This window comes from Leptosomus discolor, chromosome 8, assembly GCF_034619465.1.
Source record: "Leptosomus discolor isolate bLepDis1 chromosome 8, bLepDis1.hap2, whole genome shotgun sequence".
In the NCBI taxonomy this organism is placed as follows: Eukaryota; Metazoa; Chordata; class Aves; order Leptosomiformes; family Leptosomidae; genus Leptosomus; species Leptosomus discolor.
Genome location: NC_141398.1, coordinates 45,139,804 through 45,163,136, shown reverse-complemented (window position 1 = coordinate 45,163,136; position 23,333 = coordinate 45,139,804).

Below are 23,333 nucleotides of genomic sequence, written 5' to 3'. Positions count from 1 at the left end.
TGTCTATGCAGAAATCCATGTAGGCACCTGGAAAACTGATCTGTTTGCAACCTTTTGTAGTTAGCATAAACAGAAATGTTCTTGCTCTCTAATAAAATTTATAAGCTTTAAAAAGTAAATTCTACACAACTTAATGACCTCTTAAACCACCTATTTTTTTCCATTTGGTTTTAAAAAGGTCACTATCAATGCTAACACTTTGCATGCACTTTCCTGAGCCTGACTCAAAGTAATTTGGTTTCATTTCACTGATATTACATGCCTTTGGACCAGCACCAAAATGAACTGCATCAAAACAACTTTCTAGGAATTCCATGCAGAAAAGCATGGGATAATTTCCAGAATCAAAGTGCAACTCTTTTAAAGTGAGATTTCAAACATATTCTGATCCAAGGAAAGTACAGCTTGATTAGACATTGTGCTGGCATTAGGATCAAGATGAAAATGAAAAAACCCAAAACCTTAAAATGGAAATGCCTGACAAATAGGCAGACAAGCATTTCAATAACTTAGGCGGAAAAGGAGCATAGGTGGTAACAGAAGCAGCAGTATGAATAAAAAATAAAACCAAAACAATACTTAAAACATCATTTGTGTATTTCCGTCTAATTCACTTTTGTTCCAAGTTGCAGAATCTGTATTGCTTAGAAGTGACACTGAAGTTCTCCAACAATGTATGATTGTGTGATCTGTGCTTCTTAAAGGATGCATCCTTGGACTACTGACATAAAGAGAGAGAAGATCAAGGCTTGGCAGTGACCGTAACATGCTGCTTCACAGCAGGCAAACATTGGAGTTGAGCAGCTGCAGCAAGGCGGGTTGTGCTGCCTTTTTCCTTTATGGTCTTGTTTTGACTTGTGTTAATCACCCATTGTTCTAGGTGGGAGAGCTATATTAAAGGACAGGGTGATCAAATTAGAGGAAGCAAGTTGCTCCAAATTCCACTGCACAAGGAGGTGATAAGCAGGAATTAGAAGTATACCTGGAGAGGTGTATCATTTAGAATTAGGCACAACAGCCTAATTTTAACTAAGGCTAAATGAAAATACTTTCTAGTGTTCCCAAAGTTTCAACATCTGCCAGCACTAAACAATGGAGATATCTAGAATTCTCATTTTGCCATGAACTTACAGCACCAGTTTTCAGGGTAGAAGTATAGCACAATGGGAGAATGAAAAGAGATAAATGGGAACAAATGGGAAAAAAAATCACCTTGAACATCTTTTCTGTCTTGTTTTGGGATAATCTTCAGCATGTTCATGACATACTGACAAATTAGATTGCCATTTCATAAATACTTTTAAGCATGGAGAGAGAAGTTTGACTCTGTAGATCCTTCAGCCTATCACATATGCTGGGATCTTTCCCAACAAGCAATGTCACTAAGAATCATTCACTTGGCTGTATTTAGGTGTATTTCCTATCAAATAAAAACTAGCAGGTTTTGCAAATAAGATTGCAAGACAAATTTCATTGGCATGGAGGTTTTGAATAAACTTTGCATGTGAATCCAAAAGTGTTACATACCATGATCCACAGAGCTCTTGAGAGTTTGCCAGGCATTCTTCATTATGCATCAGCTTTCCCTAAACCCTGTGGGATCTGGGGATAGTAGCATACGCTTGTCTTCTTGGCAGGTGGTGGGGAGGATACACTTTGACCCATAAGAGTTATGTGAGCTCCTGACTTAAATTAGTGGTTACACCTCTCATGGAAGCTTATGGGCCACAACTTGCGCACTCTGGTGACTTCCCTCAGGCTTTTTATTTGATGTAGGTACTAAGAAATCCCTCTATGGTGTGTGAAGTGCACCTTTCCTTGATAGAACAACACAGATTGAAGAATAAGGGCCTGGTATCATATCTATGTCTGAGTTAATTTCTCTTGATATGATGATATCAAGCTATATCACTGGGATATTCAACAAGATGCAATTTGAAAACAGAGATCAGCAGTTCTCCAAAGACCAATAATGTAATTGTTCCAGGGACAAGGGGCTTGCAGATAAATTGGAAGTGTGACTCTCCAAGTATAGGTAGAAATGACATAGTTATTTGGGCATAAACCCATTCTCTTCCTGTGGCATAATGCAATTTCTGAGGCTTTCTGGCTCCTACACTGATATATCCTCTATTTGTGACACACTGTCCTGGGACAGGTTGCTGTGTTTTGTGGTGTATGTGAGGAGTGGACATTTTTGATCAAACCAGGTACTGAGAAACTGTATGTGGATTAATAAAAAGGAGGAAAAAAAGGAGACAGATCTGGAGCTGGTTGCTACTGACTTCAATTTAAATATTTTCAGTTTATAGAAATGGATAATATGGCTTTATCTGTGTTGCACTTTTAGTTCATTGAGCATAATCACCAAACACGACCTAAAAAATCACAATTTCCTATGACCTGACTTTAAATATGATGGAATTCTCTCTACAACAAAGCAAACAGCAGCATTTCTGTGGGTCCGTTGACTGTTCTAAGTCCTCGACAGGAGGCAAAATAATTGAACATATATTGTCATTTGCCAGAAGAGTCCTCAAGTATTCTGCAATATATATTTTTCAAAAGTATCACCTGAAAAAATTATTCTTGAATGAGCTTGAACTGTGAGGTCTGGCAAAGTATTCCGAGTCTGGATTTTTTAAACCTAATTCTGTTGCAAATGCAACTACTCTGATTGTTTTGATTTAATCAAAACTGGCTGTTAAATCTCTAATTCTAACGTCTTTTCAGTCTTTCAATCTCAAAGTGACAAGTATATACTCTGTGACTGTGCATTGTGAAGTTAACAACTTGTTATTTGGCCTATCAGTTGTTGAATATTCAGCCCCTTGTTGGAATTGTTCAAAATGTAAAACTACTTTTGCCTTTATCACTCTTGTCTCTCAATTCATTCTTAGAGATCATAGTTTTTCCAGAAATCAATTAAGAAAAATACAGAGATGTTGTATTTTTAACTTCTGAGGCTGAAGGTTTCCAGACCCTCTTTGTAGTTGAGGGAGGAAAAGAATTAGGAGGAGGAAGAATAAAGTATATGTTTCATCTTCTAGTGATAACCCAATATAGAAATATACCTATTTTTAAAGACTTAGTCAACAACTTAATACAGAATTAAAATAGTCCATGTATCATTATAAGATAACCACAGGAGTTACCAATCAAATTTTTATATGATTAAATGATATTCTTTGAAGACTGGAAGGTTAATTGAATCCCACATATATTACTTCTTTTTTTGTTGTTGATTTTTTTTAACAGCCATGGATGTTCACAGCGTCTTTAGGCCTCAGCATAATCAGAGGAAATAATTTTATTTGGTGATCTGTCCAACCCATTGAGGAAAAAAACCTGTTTACACAACAAGCCAATTAAAGCTTATATTTAAAAGAATCTTCAAGAAATGATCATTAAAATTTCATAATAAACATTAAGATTTTCACGTAAGGCTATCAAATACAAAATTGGATCACTGTAATTAAAGCCATCCTAATAGTTTTTCAGAAATAATTGTCAAACTTCACACATGTCACATCTAGCTATCTACACGCATACTTAGTGGCCAGAGTGAACTGGGACTCTGTCAGCTGATTATTTCTGTAATCAAACACCCCTTTGATTAAACGAAGCATCACTTGAATATCATTGAATGGAATTAAACAGAGAGTATTTCTTAAATTGTTTCTAGCTACCATCACTGTTGGGAACATTTTAAGTAATTCTTGTTCGTATTTGTATTTCTTTTTGTTTATCATTGAGAACAGCTGTCACACATGGAGAAAGTCAGCATTTCTGTATCATTTGTGTAATGAAAAATACTTGTGCTCTTTGCTTAACAAATCATTAACCTCTCACTGATGAATTATCTACAGAATCTAGCCACAGTTTGTTCACGGTAAGTTTCATATTCTATCAAGCAACCTGGAAAAAAATATTCTTAGCGAAATGATGCAGAATTTTATGTGCCTGGTCCAAATCTTGCTGAAATCAGTAGAGACTCCTACAGACTTCAGTAGGCTTTGGATGAAGCTCTAAGTGTACGTTAGCTTCCGTGACACATTATTTCGATGTTAGTTTTGTGATCTTACACCACTTACACAACAGGCTCGTTTGCTCCATCAATGCTAGCACTTTCTGGCCTATGCTGGTCTATGTCTTCAATGAAAGGATCATGTCTACTCTTATTTAGCTTTGATTAACATCATTAACCTATCATACACTGAAGCAACTTGCAGAGTAAATTGGTAAGCCAATTTCAGCAAGCAACATAAAGCAAAGAACAGCTTGGATTGTCAGATAAACATACCCAGAGGTGCAGTTAGAATGCTGAAATTATTAGGTGAATGATAGGGAGCCAAAAAACCAGTGAGCCACTTGAGCAGAGAGTATAAACATAAATATCCAAAAGCATGCCACAGTGCATGTGTATTTTATGTTGATGTGCTAATACATTATCTGCTAAGGGTTTATTTAAACCATTTCTGTATTCCCTGCAATTCATTTATCTGCATAAAGAAGAGCCACTAACAGGACAGTGCCTTATGAACAAGCCACCCTGTATGTTTTCCACTGCTGTTTATAATTCTTCATGGTCATATCTATAATTCATGAGCAAATTGGCTTGTGAATGTTTCCATAAAGGTTGAACAAAGTATGATGCTGTTAACACTCGCACTGTCATGCACAGAATCGAAATGTGCCCACTCTCATTCTATTCATCACAGCTCAAAGACATTTTGGCACTGATATTATCCAAATATTATTAAAACTTTGAACCCTGTCCCCATAAATTATAGCAAAATGGCTTCAGAGCCATTAGGCAAGGAGGATGTATGGGCTCCAGTTGCTTTGGAGTAATTATGTGCTTAAAAGGAAGCGTGGCTAAGCATTCTACCAGTAAAAAGAGAAAAGCTACGATCATTTGTTACTGCTTCAATGCTGTACACAGTATTGCTCACACAGGTCAAGCCAACCTTACAGCAGGACAATTATCTGCCTAGAGAGACCAAACATCTGTTATTAAGTACGCAGAGGCACCACTGCAGCATGCTAGAAATCTTGTCCACTTCATTGGTTTGGCTTACGGTAATGTACTTCAAACACTTGGCTAACTCTGCACAACATCCCCCCTTTCTTATTGTTACTGCAACAGTTCAGCTTTGAAATATGCAGTACCTTCACTCCCCCATTACTTCCTTTAATATGCGCACAGCTGTTAAAGATGATGGTGTAACTTTAGATGAGTCGGTCTTTCTCTTCTCTCTCTCTCTCTCTTGCTCTTTTCTTTCTTCAAAATGTGTTTTGAGACATTCTTGTACATTTATAAGTCACCCACTGAGAGTCACTGTGGAGATTAGGAGTGGTGCAAAAGCACAGGGACACACAGTTTTTATATTATAAAACAAACGCTGCTTGATTTCAAACATTCCCTAAGCTGGCCAAAGAGGCAAAAGATGCCTTTTCACACAATAGTTATGAAATATATGTTTAAACCAAACAACAGCAGTGGAACAGATATCACTGCCTGCACCCACTGACAAACAGGTAGAACGATCCTCCGCTGCCAGACTAATTATTCACCTGAAGTGAGAAGATTCTGAATTGTACACAATTTGCTCCACTTTTTAATAGCCTGATGTTAATAGACAACAATTTTTCCCCCTCTAATAGAAATTGCAGATGTAACTGACACATAAGCTTTCACAGGGCATAGCAAGAACTATTACAAGAGTAATGAATGGGTGGCAGAGATGTCAGGGTTAGAAATTAGATCTATCTTATCTGTCTTGGGTTTTTCTAAGGTGTCTATCACAGTGCAGTAATCAAGCCTCTGAAGGAGATGTTAGGTGGGAGAGCTACAGAAATTAAAGATCCTAAGAATATTTTTTCTGTAGGCTTTGATGAAAAATGGACAACTTCTGTATTTCCTTTATATACACCGCTATTGTAAGAGCAGCTGATACAACTGGCAGATTTACACCATGCTGAGATTCTATCAGCACAAACTTCTCTTTAAAGAACTCCAGATTTCCTTATCTTAAAAGCAAACAAGAATAATACTCTGGGATGAAAACCACAGGTCCACAGTGCTGCATGCATAGGTAAAAAGTAAAAAAAAAAGAAAAAGAAAAAGAAAAAAAGAAGAGGATCACAAGAGGAAAAAACAATCCCACGTTAAAGACAACATTATTGTGTAATCACCAGATTAATTTGCCCCTTAGAAAAAAGGCTTCAGAGGAAAAGGCTACCTCATCACTATGATGCGTAGCTCACTTCAGCCGCTACCACCTACGTTATGCTCTCTTTTCAATATGTGTGCTTGTGAATAAAAGACCAGTTAGGCAGAGAGTTTGAAATTGGATCGCTGAAGAGGAGTGTGCCTTCTGTCTGAACTTTATATTCACTCATGCCTAGCCTCGAAGGAATTACAGAATCAATTCAAAACATACCTATAGAGGAAAGATTTTAGTTAGCTTTTTTTAAATTCAAAATTGTTTGTTCTAAAGCCAAGCTCATGAACTCCTCAGATACACTCTTCCTCTTGTAGTTAGAGCAGATGCTGTGTCTATAATGGATATGTTTGTCAAACAATAGGCAAAGAATTTAACACCTAATTCAAGAGGAGGTATTTGGAGCATGTCTGAAAACGGGTGCACTACCCAAGAGATTTGTTTCATTGTTCTAAGATGATGGTCCTGGAAAGAATTGCAATTAAATGTGTACGTTATTTTGAATCACCATTGATTCTTATCAGTGGTAAGCCTTATAACATTTTCTGTACACTCACAGCGATGGTCTGAATGACACTTTTGAATAGGCTTTTCAAGAGGGTATATTTTAAAAAGTTCATACAGCATTTCTAGAAATTTTTGGGTAAAGAAATACATTGCACAAAGTATCCAGAACTGGGATAGTTTAGCAATACATTTGATTTAACTGGGACATACTTCACAAGTATTTGGGAATCATGAAAGTTACCAACTCAAAAGAAACCTGTAATATTCAAGGGTACTCTGCTTCAGTAAAAATAATTTTAATCATGCAAAGGGAAGAGAGGAACTCGCTGCTGTTTAAAGCAGGTAAGACCTCTACTGCGAAGACTGTTCTCCACCATGGAGAAATGACCATAACCTAGAGCAGTCCCCAAACCTCCTGATAGCCCCAGCTGCAGCATGTTACAAGCCAAAGGCCAAAGTTTTGGGTGAGAGAGAGAGAGGTGCCAGGACATCACAAAGAGCCAAAATAACTTCCAAAATTACTCAGAAGTTGCACTGTATTGTTTATATATAGTTAAGAAGCAAATTCAAGAGGACAGTACAGGTGGAACAAAATGACACATCTATAGGGCATAGAGATGTAGTTTGAATAGAGAAAATAGAGTAACTGGAATGAGATTCCCTTGGGTAGAAACATGATCATAATGATATGCAGAACTGATCCAGCTGGTCTTATTACATCAAGTTATTGCTAGCAAGCTATTAGCAGGTTTTTCCTGCCCCAAATGCTGATACTTAAATAATTATTAAAGGTCCATTTTTTTAAATGCAGGTACTGTTATTTAGCTAGCAATAGGCACTTTCAAAATGTACACATAAATTCAAACTATAGAAAACTGTAACATCATTATAATCTTATATCTATATTTTGAAAACTAATATTCTGATATATATTCAAAAATCTAATATTTTGAAACTCAAAGAGACAAGGTAAATTTTTACATATATTCTTTAAGGTTTAGGAGCATTTTCTATGGTTCTATACTTCAGAGTTCCTAAGGACAATAAATAATCATGATAAGATATAAAACGACATTTCAAAATTTGGAACTCTACAGAAATCAATGGGAGTTTTGTTTAAAAACTACAGCAGCCTATGGTTACGCTATAAATAATTTTGTGTCTCAAATAACTACACTTTTTAATAAGTACTCATGATAAACTCAGTGTTTATTTTCAAAATGACGCCATGACTCTACCAATAAGACTCTTCTAAAAGAACACGTGTATATGTATACCTTATATATTTACCTCTTTACAAGATGGACATCTACATAGTGCAGATGCATAAATTAAAGACGTATCATACTCAGCTTTATGGAATATATCAAGCTCATAAGCTTAGTGTTTTCTAATTCATTTAAACACCATTAGAAACAAAGCAGGACAATCAAAACTATTCTGTGAAATGGCACTGTTTGTCAATACGTTTACAACAAACAGGGGTGCATAATTTTTTGCATCAGGGTAAAAGAAGTGACAATAGATGAACTAGAGCTTGAGGCTGGGACAGAAAAATGAAACAGCAGAGGAGAAACCACTGTTATTCTACAAACTTCAACATTTTTTGAAAGACATCCCTTCTGATGAACAAGTCAGTCAATTGTCTGGAATCTCAGTTTCTTCACCAGTGAAATCAGACTGATTGCAGTTACATTACAGGTTATTTGAAATGTAATTCTGTGGAATGATCAGTGGGCACTAATATTCACACCTAGTAATGCCTCACCTCTTAACTGCAAGTTATTAAACTGCGGCTTATAAGGTAAGAAACTAATCGGCATGAGTAAAGGCATCAAAAAAAAAATCATTGAGATTGCTGGATACAAGAAACTTTGTAAATGCAAAGGTGGATAGGAAAAAAAAAAACATGCAAAGAAAATTTCATAAATACACTCACCCCTGAAGGATGGGTGCTGTGCACAGTGCATATTACTTAATGGAGTCTTGCAAATCCCTCAACTCTTTATATTTGACTATTGTCATCACAATACTTCATAAAGCAGATAGCATGCTAGCTGCTTGCACAGCTTTCCATATAGTCTAGTGTCTCTACACTATTTGTGTATGTACACTTATATGAACAAAGAAGTATTTGTAAAATATATTATGATAGTATCTGATATCTATTTAATTTGGGTATTTGTTTATGCAGGGATGAAAAACTAGAATCTGTAAAAATATTTTTTATTTTCAAATATTGTGTAAATTCAGAATGTGGAGGAATAATTCAGTAGAAGGCAAGAACAGATATTCTCTGATACGTGAGACTGAAGAGCATGAATGGGAGTGGTGTGGATATTGCTAAACTTTAGAGAAAGCAAATATTCCCCATTAAGGAAAGTTAACACATGAAAATTATCACATTTGAATTGTAACAAGCTGTTATTTTTTCTGTAAGTGTGAGGAGTGTGCTCATGTGAAAGAGGAGACTTACTGATGCAGTGGTAAAATTGTTAATATTTAAGATTGAGAGGTCTGGCTAAGAAGTAATCTTTACTAGAAGAACATCCCTATCGACTAAAAGCTAACAGTCTGTGATTGTTTCAAACTCCCAACTTCCGTGCTAGTATAATTCTGGGTGTGCCACTTCTACCGGCTCCATCAAGTGCTATCTCTCCATATTGTCATGTTATTTACCGTTTGATTCCTTAGTATCGTGGCAGTTAGCAAATTACTTAAGGAGTCCCTCCTGGCCTTGTTAACATTGAAATGACCGGTTTTCCTCGCCTCTCTCCTTTTTGTGGAAACAGCATCTAGATCGAGTCTGTGCAATCACTTGTCAGAAAACAGGGGAGCAGAGGGGAAGATGATGCCTGCATGTCCTCTCACTGTGCTCATAGTTAACAAAGCTTCTGTCCGACCTGTCCTAAACTGTTCACACTGTTATGCATTTGGAGTACCCAGGTTCTTTGACACGGAACACAGAGAGGTGACATATAAGAGACGTCTTGGATAGCCAATTAATGTCACCTGTGGAGATGCATAAATTGCAAGGAGGAAAGCAGAAGAAGAAAGGCAAATTAGTGTAGCAATCCTCCAAGTCCTTGGAGTCTAAATGATGTTCCTTTACTTTGGCATGCATTTCTTTTTACTTACACTTAACACTTCTGAATTTGTCTGTGTTGATAGAGGGACTTGATATCTCTTCCTCCCTTCTGAAACAAGTCTTGGCATGGCTAGTACTCTTGGGATAAACAGGCCTTAATAGTCACTGCTGAATTTAGTACCTAATTTGCTACCAACTTCATTGTGAACAATTAAACAGTATACTTTCATTCCCACTATCATGTTCCAAATGCTCTACCTTCTTGCACAGGGGTTTTCTACAGAGCATCATGGTTGTGACATTACTTCAGGACTCAGTTTATAAGCATGTTCAATTACTGGCTCATTACCAGTGAAATGAAAAAATATATCAGAATGGAAAATATTTTTACAGCACAAATGTTCTATGACAGTAAGACATAATGAAGTTTACTACTTTCTGAGGGAAAAATTCTGACTCCAGACATAAAAACACATAATTTGGGTCTATACACACAGATAGTGAAATCATACTTAATTGAGAAAGTCTATCCATTCAAATTTTATGCTCAATCATACCACTTTTTCTTATTCTTCTGTGGAAGGAAATTTATGGCATATCCAGTCACATTGTATTTTTTGTACTGTGACCGAAGGTTTTTCCAACAAATATCACATTCTTTGTAATGCAAAAAAAAAAAAAAGAACCTGGAACAGGAGAGAAATCTGTGATAGTAGTATAGGGTATAGAGTTTATACAGCAATAGCTCATCAAAGAACCTTCTTCTCCTGACTGCCTTTTCCTCACCAAAAGACAACTTCAACACTCTTTCCATGCTCCCAAACTTCTTTGACAAGCTAGTGGAACTTGCCTTATTCCATCCCTTAATATTTTTTTAACCCCATTTCCATATTTCATTTAAGTACTGTTTGCCCAAGAGATACATAGCTACTGAAACAGACTTCAAGCAAAGTTTTCTTTATGCGAACAAGCCTCCAGGAAGAGAGGAGAAACCAAATAAAAAAAGCAGGTTAAAAAGGAGAAGCGTGGGAATGAGCTTGTCAAAGACAGTTTTTGATCTGTCTCACTAAATATTTGACTATGTGAGGAGACAAGTACAAGTAGATGAATTTTTCCACATAAGAAAACTCCTCCACAGTCTAGTTTCAAAACAAAGAAGTACACACATTAATGTCAACCATTCTGTGCCATCTGATTAATTTTTGTAATCTTGTTTTAGGTTTCCTCTTCAATTGTCAGTTGTAGTTTCTTAAGAAATCTGCATGCAGCTGCATTTTTAAGCACTCTCTCTACTTAAATGAATTAATCTCTTATACTGTACTTGTCAAAAAAACGCTTTCAATATTCTTTTCCCCCAGGAAGGCATAATTTATAGTAAAGCACATTTTCTTGAGACCTTCGCTTATTGAGAGTACATATGTGAAACTGTGGGCATAATTTTGGGCTATCATTTGGCTTCTTGATAACAGTCTAGTCTTTTTCTAAAGTACTTCTTTATGCAGGTGGATGGTAAAACCATTTCTTTAACCTGAAAAAAAAAAAATTACTTCATGATTGCACTTCCAGACAGGTGAGAAGAACAGATATTTTAAAAACTTATTTTGAAGCTTTCTTACATTGATACTACAAAGTTGCTGTTTCCTGAGGGCAGCTGCCTTGTACTGGTCATAATGTATACCCAGTTACAAGTTATCAAGTTATAAACCAAGTGCCTCCCCTATGAGTATGAGAAAAAAATACTCTAGGTATCAAGTAAATTTCAAAATGACAAATTTGAATATTCTTTTTCTCTGTGGTAGCTACTTTCTCTCACTGCTGGATTGTGATGGAGTTGGAAAATAACCTAAACGGTTAACATGCAATGAAAATTCAGTAGCGTATAGGGAAAAATCTTTCAGTCCATTTCCGAGAAGACAAACATCCAACTAAAACATTAACAGTTTCAGTCAGCAATAATCACCCTGGTTAGCAATCTAAGCAGGGATTGTATGGACATGGTGATGAAGCTAAAATGGAATATTAGTATGGTCTTTTTAAGTTTAGTTTGTAGGTTGAATTAGGAAAAGTGCCCTGTCTAGACAGTCTCAGCTTTATAAATAAAGGAAAGACCCCACTCCCTAACTGTTCATCCAGTCCTTTTACATGTTCATCTGAAGACACAGACACGCACACATTCAAGTTCACTCCAAGGTTTAAGAAAAGCAGTGTATTCCTTTTAGGAAATATATCAGCCACTTGGATTCAAAATTCTAGAGTTTTTGTTGGGCCTTTCAGCAATTCTTGTAGTGTTTATATGAGACTGACTCTGCCACTAAATTATTTGCAAATGTTCCTCTTTTGTAGGGATTTGGAGCCAAATTATAATAAGCAAGAGCAGATTGACCCAGATTAAAAGATACAATTAGTCTGTCTGATTAGTAAACCTAAAAAGTGCTACTTACACTAAGTTATTGTTTTTATGACAAAAGAAGACATCCTGGCAGAACATAAAGTCAGTGCCATCGATAAGAACCTTGCAATTTACTCCAAACAGTATGAAAAAAATCAGTTTAGAGATACAGCAATTCAAAATCAGTAGAACTGAAATATTATCATGTCAAAGGTAACTAGTCTGACAATACAAGTACATACACATATAACTGTACATGCCTGAATCTTTCATATCAAAGCCATTTTATATTATGACATGGTTGAAATTTTAATCCTATTAAAATCACACGCAAAATCCCACTAAATTGCAGTAAGACTAGGCTCTCACATAAAATGGATCCTTTCCAGAAAGCATTCAGGCCCAAAACAACTTCACTTTACAGCTCCAGTGGGACTTACCTTAGTATAAATTGAAATGAAAATTAGGTCTCCATGTGTGCAAATATACAAGCATCTAAATTTTTATTTGGACAGATACTGAATTGCAAACTGATTCCTTTAGGGACCACACCTTAAAATATTTGTTATACACTAAATTTAGCATTAATGACAAACAGTGCATCAGTCCCTACTTGTGGAGCAGGGGGAGGTCAGAACTGAATCCAGTTGCTATCTTACAAACCACTATTCTTTATACATTAAAAAAGTATAGTCTGTAAGATTTTATTGTGATCTGTACAACTTCCATTCAAGCATATCAAAGCAAAGTATTGTGCTACCACGATTCTCATCTCTCCTTAAAGCCTGAAATGTGTGCTTTTTACGTAAACCTGTTACATGTCTCAGCTGTGGTTGCACACAACACTGCTAGTATAGTGAATTATAGTCATAAAGCATGGGCACCTGTCGTGGGTAGCAAAGCATCCTCAGCATTAATTCTCCCCAACCTGGAAAAGTGTGTGATCATTGTGACCTCAAAATGTGCTACCCTATTGGATATCATTTCATCAACAACTTAAAGTTGGCAGTTGAACCATTTGATGCTTCTAAAAAGTCTGCTGAGCCACATGCAGGACAATATTACTGGTTTTACACCCCTGTCTTTCCAAATTGCTTATACAGTACAGGTCATGACTACAACCATGGCCTGTTTTCCCTCACAGCAGATCTCAGAGTCCATCAGGAAAAAGAGGTGTTTTGTTCTAGGGTACACTACCCTGGAAAAGACGGTCACCTGAGGCCATCATCTGATTTTGAAAGACTCATGATAGCAGGATCTCCTGGACGGCTCTCTCAAAAGGGAAATGGCAATTTTGTTCCCATGTCTCTTCCACACAGAAAAGCTGCTGGTTTTCCCTCATTCTGGGAGGCAGTTTCTCATCTGCTGCTGAGTCCTACGATGCTATAAGTGTGACCATACCCTAAGCAGTTTCAGGATGACAATGAAATGTGCATTTTTAAGACTAAAGGGAGAAGGAAAAGCCTGATGTCGAGACAGGAAGCTGATGAGTCTTGTACTAGCTGACTCTGCTATACTCTAACTTCGTGAGAACAGGAGATGAGCAAAAAGTGCCTTGCAAGAGATAGGAAGGAGCCCTGGGAAAAGCTTGCTGAATATTTTGAGAGCCAAAGAGTAGATCTATACAAAAAACTTTCTTTGAGCTATTATATTCATTCTCCGAGTCCAGGTTTCTTTGTGAATAACATGTATGTTTGTACAGGTACATATTATTGCACATCTTCATGTGCATAGGCAATGTGCAAGGAAATAATCCTGCCTCAAGTGTCCATCTGATCATACTTCATGTGGGTTTTTTATTATAGAGTACATTTAGATTTACTAAGTGCACATATGGATTTTATGGCAAATGATGCCAGGCATTACAATGAATTGCACATGACTCAAAATCATGACCGCAAAGGGAACTTCAATGAGTTTAAAACAAGTAATAATACACTAAATTGAAGACTAGGAGCAGCAACAGTTTTCACTGAGCATATAGAATGATCTTGAGGGAAATTGAGCACTCTGCCACCCCTGGGGGACAAGGGAAAAAAAACTTCAGCAAGCCAAATGTGAGGCATTCCTACTTAGCAAACAGAGTATATGAGCCCTCTCCCAAGCCGATATCTTAAAAGACAATGCTTGGTTGTATTCCTGCAATTAAATGGGAAAAGTAACACCCAGTCAGGATGCAACAAGAATGTCATCAGTGAGTGGAAAGTGAGGACTTTGCAGATATGCAACAGTTACTTCAAAGTGCATCATTGTCTACTTTTCCCCAGATACAGCTGCTTTTCAAAATGTTTTAATAATCACATATTAAAATACTAGATGACAGACCAAATATATACATATAAGCTCTCTAAATAACTGAAGCTATCCTACAAGGCTTAGTGTCTAGACATGGTAGAGTTAAGGTTACCCTTGAGGACCAAACTCTGCTTCTGTTCGTAGACACCTATCTACAGACGCGTACATTCCCCCCTGCCCCAAATTCTAGATTGACCATACGTAGCTATTTTCCTGTTCATAAAGTTTATGATGTGGGAGTACTCTCACAAAATTACTAAACCAAGCATGACAGAAAGATGTAAGGAGCAAATATCACAGCAAACAGGCATTTTTGCCTCTGTGTAGTTTCTTGGTAGTATCCACATTGAGACTGAACCCTACGTTCATCCCTGAGTAGTCACGAAACCCATCTGAAAACCTGTGTAACGGTCTTGTGGTTGGCTGAGGATGATTTCCGTGCTACATTAAACCCACAGTCATAGAAACAACTGAAGTACAAAATACATTTATGGCACTTCTTAAGTTTTAGAACTTTGCCCTTTACTTTCTGCATCTCCCTTCGCCCTCAGGGAGGTTTTGCAAGGCAGCTTGTAATAGTTATCAACTTCAGAAGAGTCTGACTCTTGTTTCTCTCCTCCATCCCACCTAACTGATCTCACCTGAGCATTAGCTCAGACACTTAATCAAATCTCTCAATGAGATGGTTTAATTTTCCGCAAGCTATTAATTTCTGTAAACAATCGACAAGGCAAAAACAACGCCCTCAGACTGGAACTGGACTTGCATCAAAGTCCAAAAATCTACCTCTCTTGTTCAGCAAGTTCAGTGAGTCCAGGTAGTCATAATTCATCTTTCCAGACTGCATCGAACAATGAATAGCGACCACACAGCCTTCTGAAAACAAAACTATTGTTTATTAATAGTAGTTAGATGTTTACTGTCACCTAAGGCCAGTCACTTCTGGCAGCCTGAACAGGGCTGCTGCTTCTGAATCTTCCCAGACAGCAGTTCTGCCTCAGGCAGATTCTCCTGAACCACAAAATCCTGTCTCTCAACAGATTGTCCTTTGAAAACTATCACTCCTTTTGTCTCCTGTGTTTGTGGGACTTTTCTTGCCTGGTTCAAATGGCTGAAGATGAACCTTCAGTGCTGATAGAACTTTCCTAAATGGTTCTTAATAGTGTGCTGAGAAGTTTCAACTAGGGCCATTCTTTCTCCTTCTCTTCTCCCGCCTGCCCCCCCAAATCCTCCATTAAGTGAAACCAATATATTTTTACAATAAACATTCCACTAATCTTGTCCATATATAGACTGATCTGATTATTATTGCAGAGCAGCTCTGATTTTCCAAAGCAACTTGTCTTAGTCATCACTATACAACACAGAAAAAGTCATAAAATGAGAAATTAAAAAAGAAACTCAAAACCTTCTCTTTAACATTCCTCATTGACAAATTCTTCTTTATATATTCCACTTTGTCCTAAGTGTTTCTCTAACGCTCTATGCTAGCTTCACATACTCTGCCTACCACTGAAACAGCCAACCAGGGCAAGCGCTTAGCAGGGCACATTTTTTATGAAATAGAGGAAGTGAAGTATCTCCTATGAACTTAAGCTACAAAGCTTTGGGAGACCAGAGACAAGTCTAAGAAAGTGGAACCAGAATGTGCTCAAAACACAGAGCGAATATCCATACTGCAAAATTACTATAGAATATATAATTACAAATACTTGGGAGCTGAGTGTTTTATCTTACCCTCCCTCAAAAGCTGCATTGTGAGACAGGAGTCAGTATCAGCTATAACTGTGTCACCAGTAACAATGACAGTTATTATTACTTTTTATTATATGTAAATTCTCCAGTTGTTCCTGCAGATAACAATCCCTTTATGTAAGAGTATGGCATAGGTGATTTCTGTTTTCACTGGCAACAACATATTCCCTGTGGGGAAAATATGACTAGTCATGGAAAAGGCTTAATCTTGAAATTCAGCTATTTTTTTGTTTCTTTGGTGGCCTCTAATTGCAAGTTTGAGGCAGTGCACAATAATTATCAGTCTGCAAGCTTGAAAAGGAGTAAATGCCAGTCAGGCTATATGGTTGCTTTGTGCACACAACAACATCTAAAGAACTCTGCCATGTCAGTGTTGGGCTGGCAGCTTGCTTCTTCAGTGTAATGGCAGTGTTCAGCTGGTAACTGGATGAAAAATTGCAGCAGGTTTCCCTGTTATGATTCTTTCATGCATCTCTGTCAATGGCAGTTTATATTCTGGGATTGAGATCATTTGTTTCCTGTTTGCTTACAGCTTCAGGCTTTTCTTGTTTGCCACCACAGATTTACAGCCCTCCCCTCAACAGCAAACCACATCTAAGGGGCTGAGGGATTATAAGGCTCAATACTTTACAGCTCAGCACATGTAGCAGAAAGTTAAAACTACCGTAAAAGGAATGATGACTAGATACTCCTGTGAAATAGATACATGCATGTGTGCAGATATGTGTATGTCTATGTAGAAAGAGGCCCACAGAGCAGTCCACATAGCGGTGAGATGCTAGACTTAAAGCTTTATTAGCAGTCTGTCTTCTCATAAACTAAGAGACAAAACCTCAGAAAAAAACCCCAACAAATAACCTTTTTTATGGGTTCCTCCCCCTAACCCTACTTGGAAAATGATAGCAAAGTAAAATACACACTCCAAAAGACTTCCAATAGTCAGATCTTTTTATAGTTTGATGAAATGACAGTATTCATACAGTCATTAAGCAGAAATAAGACCATAAACACAAGCATGAATGACCTGATCCAGTCCTTACTTAACATAAATGCCTAGTATGAGAGATGTTGATACCCCATGATACCAGCCTAGCTAGTCAGATATCATAAACATTTTACTCACATGATTCACTACTGTCAATACACATACCCTCCCAATGCCCGTCTGAAGTAGGGAACTGCTACTATGTACATTAACAAATGTGTATATATAAGCAGACGCAGGAATGCTAAGGCCTGCATTTAACTCCAGCTAAAATTAACTGGAGTTGGTTTCAGCCTTGAAAAACGTGACCCTAAGTACCCAGAATAAAACATGAGAGTAAAGCAGTGAGACTAGAACAAAATGGTGTCTGTGTGATTAAATGGACACCTGAATAAAAGTTGCCAAATCTACCATCTTTCTTACTCAGCTATCCTTTTTCTTTATCTATGAAAGGAAGAACTGTTTGTCTTTACCACCGTTGTGGTCAGCAAAACTGGATGAAACACATAATTTATTTGGTAAATGCCACCTTTTTTTTTGTTCTTTTTCTATTCACTAACTGCTCAGAAACAGTTTAGCTTTTCCTTGGAAGTGTATTTGTATTTAGAGAATTATTTGTGGTTGCCAGATTATTCACAAGCAGCTCATTACAAGCATTCACTCTTTAAATACTTGGTTAATTTTGATTACATAAATGGCTATAGGGTATGTTTCTGTCCCTTACTGGATCTCTAAGTGTTCAGTTTCTTGATTAAATACTCATGTTTACAAATTTCCAACTCTCTTTCTAAGACTGTTCTTCGATATTTATTTCATAAACACTATTTCAAACATTCCTGCAATAAGAAGATAAGCTTTGTCACAGTAGTTCAAGCAACAGTCTCAGTGACCGAAGTTTTAGAAGATGTATTACATGTTTGAAGGAGTACAACTGAGGTAATCTTATTTAAAATGTGAACATGATGTATTACCTTGTTCAGCTGTAAGAAAACTATTCCTTAGAGGAGTCAAAGTGTATTATATGAGTCCTTCTGAACTCACTAGAATATTTTAAAATATAATGGCATAATCAGATTGTTAGAAGTGTTTCTGGATGAAGACCACAGAATCAAATCCACTGGCCTATCCTGGTTCTTTTGCATGGCTTCAGTGATACAAGAGAGTTGTAAAACTGTCTTCATCAGCCAGTTTATTACTGCTTATGTCACCAGAATGGCACAAAGAAGCCTTTTAAAGGTGGTCTTAGGCACCTAAAATGAGGCAAAACATTGCTATATTAGCCCCTTGTTTCTGTCATATTCACTCACTTTTACTACAGGTTGTATATATGAGGTGTCTTTTTGGGGAAACATTATCAAAGGATCTCAGGACCAAGTCCTGAAACAGGTTGGACTTTAAATATCAGTTCTTTATGTCAGATGAAAGCAAAGGTCAACCTAGGGGCTAGCAGAGAGGGGCTAGCAGAGGTAGCCAAAGGAAACAAATGACAAGAAAAGAAGCTAACCTCCTTTTTGGCAACTGTGTTAAAGCCACTCTTTGAAATTATCACTATGAGCAGATTCTCCTGAAAAGAAAGGCAGGAAAAGGATAACCCACTTCTGCCAACTGAGTCTCCATGCAAAACTGACACTAAGTATTTTACTCTTTACAAATAGTCTTTATAATTGGGATTTTTAAATAATCCTTCTTAAAAGGGATTGCAGCTGTAATCAATTTGTGGAGGGCTGTTTTAATAAGAAGCTGCTCGAATAGGATTAACTATGAGACCCTAGACCTCTTTCCTCCAGTCCTTAAACTCCTATTTGAAACATTTAGATACCCCATAAATTATTTATTGGTCTTACAAGGTGTCATCAAGCTAAGAAAATGATGCTTGACAAGTTGAAAACCGTAACCATTTCCACCAATTTGTTAACAGCCTCTCCCACATGACATGTAATGTCTCACTTCTGCCTTGTCTTGCAGGAACAGTAGTTATATTCACCCATTGCACCAAAAGCACATGTGTAGAGCTGGCAGATCTTATGCATTCCGTTTATTTCAGGAAATATATCAGAAAATAATGTATAGATAGCTTGAAAATACAACCTCAGGAGTGGATTTCCTTTTCCTTGCAGTGTTCTTAAATAACAAGGGAACAGAAAAAACCCAGAGTTTTTCACTCCCCCTGTCTTCCACCCAAAAAAACCCCTAGTTGACTCTGTTTTTCATTTCTGAGTTGCACAGATAAATACCTAAATAGGCATGCTATAAAAAGGAATGCAGGAAAAATCTGTGTGGGCTTTTGCTAAGAAAAGAGCAATCACCCCTTCATCTGAAGCATGTCTCTCAACAGCTATATCTATCAGCTAAGGTGGGAAGTAAGGCTACTGGAATTTTTAGCAGGGTTTCTCTGGCAATACTAGTTAGTGAAGACAGGTAAAAAGGTAGTGGGGCAGGGGACATAACTTTTCTGTAAGGGATTTAGCTAAAGGATTGCTTCAAGCATGAGGCAATTTGCATTTAGCAAATATCACCTGAAGTCAGTCTTTACACCTCTGATTATCTGAGAATGATAGAAGCTCATTGCACCTGAAAACAGGTTTTTGCTTATCATTGCTGCTTGTGGGAATGTAACACAAGGTTTCATGCTTTCTTTCAGATGTAGAGTCTTAATACACTGACCCCCATACTGACAGTGCTTCATCATTGATTACAGCAGTTTTGTGGGGGTCCTGGGCCATAACGTCTGAGTTTATTAGTTTGGTTTTGTTTGGTTGGTGTTTTTTTCTTTTACAGACATGACGAGATTATAGATTTTATCCATGGTGCAACCAACCCTTCTACCATGAAGCAGTCTGTGTTTGTGTATCACACAAAGCATTTAAAAAACTGGTTAAACAAAGACTTCAAAGTGTGAAGCTCTAATTTACTACATGCCATTTGCTTACTGTATTATTCTACTAATACCAGATCAGTCAGCCTTCAACAGTAATAATAAAACTGTCCATGGGACCATGGCTCATGGGGGAGTTACCTCTACTTTTGCAAGTGTACAATTTCCACAGACAGAATATCTGAAACTAAATACACTTAAAAGCACAAAACCGAGGAAACTACCGATGCACCCAAGTAAGGTTTTGTCTGATCTACTTCCTGATATAATTTCAAGTTCACTGAACTTCTTTGATGTTTGGTCATTTTAAGAGACAGTGACTGCTGAAAACTTCTCTTCCGTTCAGTCATGGTGCAAATGACACAAAGGAGAGCAATGACCACTATTACTAATGAATTATCATGAACATGTAAGTCTATCACATATTTCAAACATTGGGATTGAGTGTGGTAATTTAATAGAAAATCCCTCTGTGTCTTAAAAAGTGAGAATACAGAATACGAAATGAAAAAAAATTAGGGACATAAATCTATTATTACTTTCAAAAACATTTAAGCTGTTTGTTTCTGTCTCCTTAGAGACACCATGAGATTATGGGTTTGCTCATTTGTACAACCCATCCATTTAGTATGAAGCAGTGTTGGTATATCATGTAAAGCAACTAGAGAACCTGGTTAAACAAAGACTTCAAAATGTGAAGTCTCTGGTAGTCCTGGCTAAAATATTTAAAATACAATATAGTGCAGTGTGCCTTTTCCACAAACTACTCTACAAAATAGATAAATCCCAGAAGATTGGAAACATTAGCAGAGATGTCACTGGAAATATAAGCTTAGATTTAATACAAGGAAGTTGTTGCTCTCTGCCATCTAATTTTCAAATGCTTGTATATGATTGACTTTTAAGCCACTTCAGTGGTTTAAAAATAGGTACTTCTGCTTCAAATTTCCAAACTTAGACATGATGATTTCAGAAAGATATTGGGTGAAAGCAAATATTTTTCTTTAAAAACCTTGATCTTAACTGTTAAAGTGTACAAACAACCAGACTTAAAGTTACTGTAAATCACAAAAGGAAAACACATCTTTTAGAAAGCTGCCTTTTACAGGTGAGAAACATTCAAGAAGAAATGCCTGAATATGCAGAAACATCTGTATATCAGTTTTCCCTTATTCCAGGTAATTTGCAGAGCTTAGATGATAGTACACTCTGGTCATTCATGAACAAAGATATTTTGTGGTTTTAGGCATACACAGGGAACTAAATGAGTTTAAAAGACATTGAAAGCAATAAAATGTAGCATGGGGAAAATGAAGAAATTCTTGAGCTGCTAACAGAAAAGAAGCACATCGGCCTAGAAACCCCTTTTTGTTTATAATTTCATAAATGGAGTCAGTAGCTTGAGACAAGCCTGTCACATCTTTGGCTTTGAACAAGGGTCAGTGATGGATAGCTGACCTCCTTTCTCACTTTTATCAACAAATGTCAAAAAAGGCAAACAACAGCAATGACATCCTGCCCAAACAGCCAAGAGTGTTTCATTTTCTTTGCACTTCTGTTTCCTCTGTGCCTTTAATCAGGGCCAGGGGATGTAATTGCTCTGTCTGGGCACAGCTTAAGGCATGCTGTGCAACTAACAATTAGTTTAGAGACTGAGATCTATAAATTTTGAGAAAAGAGTAAGAGGATTTGGTGTGCTTGAGCTATCCTTTCTAATGAAGAAAAATATCACACCGGAAGGGACCTAGAGTGTTATCAAAGCAACTTAATATCATCTGGTAGTGATTTGTAGGCCCTTATAATCTATTGTGATCATGTTGAAGGGGGAGGAAAAAGTCCACGTGTTCCACTATTTATGAGATTTCCAAAATGATGGCCGCCATCTGTGCAAACGCCACTAATCTCAGCCACTGTCTTCATGGCAAATGGCTCCATGAGATTGTCTGAGGGAAGGGAAACACTGCAGGAATGTTGGGCTATTTATTGTTTATAAAAATAAACCAACTGGACTAAGACATATGCGAGGAATTTATATCAAACAGCTGCAAAAGCAAGTTGCCTCAATAGGGAGGGTACATTGATGATGCAATCGGACCACACTGAAAGATTTTCCTATTAATCTTAGAATACTCATGGCATGCTTGAGATACTGATTTGTCCCCAACTACCCCCAAACTCACCTTACATGGGTATTCTTAAAATAATTGTTGAAAACAGTTTATATAGACTGAAACTAATTTATTATGTGAGTTTATTAACTAAATAAATATAAACAAAGTCTAAGCACGGTCTGTCCCCATATAAGCTTACCTCTCTTAAACATTTCCTCCTTGCTTTCTCAGTTAAACAAGAACAACAGATACTAATACTCAGTGTCAGTGAGCCTTCATCTCATGTATACCAAGTTTCCAGGATTTGAAAATTCCTTGTTTTATGGCTGGCAGTCTAATCCAATTAAAGTCCTTTCCTCATTTCTTAATGAAGACAACCAAATCCATTACAATAAGAAACAACATTCACTGAGAATGAGGAGTCAAGGAATAACAAGATAACACCAAAATGATAAACTGTCACAGCAAAACCATCAAGTACAGTATTTTAGTATTTGGCCTGCATAATAGCATCAGACAAAGGGAAAAAGAGATCTAAGAACAGAGACAAGCTTCTTGCCTTTGCAAAGCTGGTTTACCAGACATACTTGACATTGGAGAGAATCTTACTTATTTATTTAACTGTTAATGGGTTGGTATATCTACAGCAACCTCTGGGAAATTCTCTTTCTAGGTCTACATGCTTGAGAACAGCTATCTTTGCTTTTCATTAAAACTGCATGCACTTTGAAACACCTGCCTTCAGGAAAACTCTCAAGCTGATTGAGTCTAACATGAGAATTAATTCAGGCTGCTTTAGTGCATGGACAAGGCTCCACAGAACAGCATGTTGGTATTAGGTTTTTCCATAATATGAACCGGCAGGGACTGCTCTTTTGGGAATCCTGCTCAGCTGGAATCCAAGCACTTTGTTTGACAGCTGACTTTCGAGGTGTGTGTCCTTTTCTTTTAAACAAACACATGATGCTTGAAAGCCAAGGTACAACAGTGCATGCATATATACAAACGGAAAAAGGACAGTTCCTAAGAAATCATTTGCTATAGCTTGTAAGTGTTACTTACCCATGCTGATGCCAGAACTTTCTAGCTAGAAGGGAGAAA